Source organism: Mandrillus leucophaeus, unplaced genomic scaffold (assembly GCF_000951045.1).
Source record: "Mandrillus leucophaeus isolate KB7577 unplaced genomic scaffold, Mleu.le_1.0 Scaffold263, whole genome shotgun sequence".
In the NCBI taxonomy this organism is placed as follows: Eukaryota; Metazoa; Chordata; class Mammalia; order Primates; family Cercopithecidae; genus Mandrillus; species Mandrillus leucophaeus.
The window spans coordinates 1752431-1755051 of record NW_012102732.1 but is presented as its reverse complement, the minus strand read 5'-3'; positions in this window follow the sequence as shown (position 1 = coordinate 1755051).

Below are 2621 nucleotides of genomic sequence, written 5' to 3'. Positions count from 1 at the left end.
CCAGGTGCGGCTCCCATCTGCTTTTGGCTCCAAAATCCGTATAAGCCCGGGGGGCGTCACTTTTTGCAGAAAGGAGATAAAGGAATGAAAAGAGAGAAAGAAGAAAACAAGCAAAAACACACAGGACGAAAAGAGAAAGAAAAAATACACACATACACACACCAGAAAAACAGGGTTTTATTTTCCCGTTCGGGATTCTGGTTTTGTTCTCTTTTCTTGTTTCCTTTCCAGCCTTCCTTGAGTCCTGTTTTTGGAGGTAAAAAATGTTACCTCTGTTTTGCAGGAGAGGAAACTGAGGCACAGAGAGGCGACCAGCCCATGGGCACGACCAGTCGAGAGCAGCCCCTGAAAGCGAGCCCAAACCCCAGGACCAGGTTTTGAGGGACGCGGGGACGGAGAGAGGTCCCCGGAGCTCGCCTGGGACCACCGTGCCCCCGGAGGGCGCGGTGAGGACTGTGCCTGACTCACTCTGCAGCCCCTACTGGGGCCACTACGGAAGAGGCCCAGCAGCGAAACCAACTGGTCCATGCCAGGCAAGGAACCGTCCTAGACCGTTGGTGGGAACAACCGCGCAGCTGCTGTGGAAAGAGCCCGGCGGTTCCTCAAACCACGAACCCTGGAGTCTCCACAAGACCCAGCAACTCCAGTCCTAGGTGTCTGCGCGCCCAAGACAAATGAAAATGTTTGTCCGTAAAAAAATTTACTTGAGGCCGGGCGCGGTGGCTCACGCCTGTAATCCCAGCTCTTTTGGGAGGCCGAGGCGGGCGGATCACTGGAGCTCAGGAGTTGGAGACCAGCCTGGCCAACATGGCGAAATCCCATGTCTACGAAAAATACAAAAATTAGGCGGGCTTGGTGGTGGGTGCCTGTAATCCCAGTTACTTGGGAGTCTGAGGCAGGAGAATCACTTGAACCCGGGAGGTGGAGGTTGCAGTGAGCCAGGTTCATGCCACTGCACTCCAGCCTGGGCGACAGCGAGTCTCTGTCTCCGGGAGGAAAAAAAAAAAAAAGTTAAAAATAAATAAATAAATACTTTACTTGTTGGTCTGGGCGAGGTGGCTCATGGCTGTAATCCCAGCACTTTGGGAGACCAAGACAGGAGGATCTCTTAAGCCCAGGAGTTCAAGACCAGCCTGGACAACATAGTAAGCCCCCTTCTCTACAAAAAAAAAAAAAAAAAAAAAGTATTTTAACTGCCAGGAGTAGTAGCACCCACCTGTAGTCCCAGCTACTGGGGAGGCTGAGGTGGGAGGATCCCTTGAACCTAGGAGATCGAGACTGCAGTAATTGGTGATTGCACGGCTGCACTCCAGCCTGGGTGACAGAGTAAGGTTTATAGCAGTATTACTCATAATAGCCAAAAGGTAAAAACAGCTCAGATGTCCATCGAGTGATGAAAGGATGAACAAAATGTTGTGTATCTATACAGTACACAACTATTCACTCATTAACAGGAATTAAATCTTGATGCATGCTACAACACAGAGGAACCTTGAAAACATGCTAAGAGAAAGAAGCCAAGACAAAGGCCGCATGTTGTGTGATTCCAGCTGTATGAAATGTTCTGAATGGGCAAATCTCTAGAGACAGGAAGTAGATTAGGGGTTGCTTGCGGGTGGCGGTGGGGATGGGGGCTAGACTGTTGACACTTAAAAGGTACAAGGAGATGATGAAAATGTGCTGAAATTCATGGTGGCGATAGTTGCACAAGTCTGTGAATATACTAAAAATCATTACATTGTGTGCTTTTCAATGGGTGAACTGTATGGTGTATGAATTATGACTCAGTTAAACTGTTTATTAAAAAGTCAAGGCCAGGCACAGTGGCTCATGCCTATAACTCCAGCACTTTGGGAGGCCGGGGCGGGTGGATCACTTGAGCTCAGGAGTTCACAACCAGCCTGGCCAACATGGTGAAACCCTGTCTCTACTAAAAATACAAAACTTATCCTGGCATGGTGGTACACGCCTGTAATCCCAGCTACTCTGGAGGCTGAAGCATGAAAATCGCTTGAATCTGAGAGGTGGAGGTTGCAGTGAGCTGAGATTATGCCACTGCAGTCCAGCCCGGGCGACAGAACCAGACTCCATCTCAATAAATAAATAGTCAAACAAGTGGGGACCGTGGGGTGCGGTAGGGGGAGGCCATGACCAGGAGGGCCACAAGGTGGGAATCTAGGATCTGGTAAACTTCTGTCCCTCAGTCTGGGTACATGGGTGGGTTCACTTTATGAAAATTCATCCACAGCCAGGCGCTGTGGCTCACACCCATTATCCCAGCTACTTGGAAGCCCAAGACAGGAGGATGACTAGAAGCCTGGAGTTCGAGACAAGGCTGGGCAACATAGCAAGATCCCATCTCTAAAAAAAAAAAAAAGAAAGGGAGGGAGGAGAGAGAGAGAGAGAGAAAGAAAGAGGAAAGAAAGAGGAAAGACGGAAAAAAGAAAAGAAGAAAAGAAAGAGGCCCGGGCATAGTGGTTCATGCCTATAATCCCAACACTTTGGGAGTCTGAGGCAGGCACATCACTTGAGCACAGGTGTCAGAGGTTACAGTGAGCTATGACCATGCCACTGCACTTCTGGGCAACAGAGGGAGGCCCTGTTTGTAAAAACACAAACAC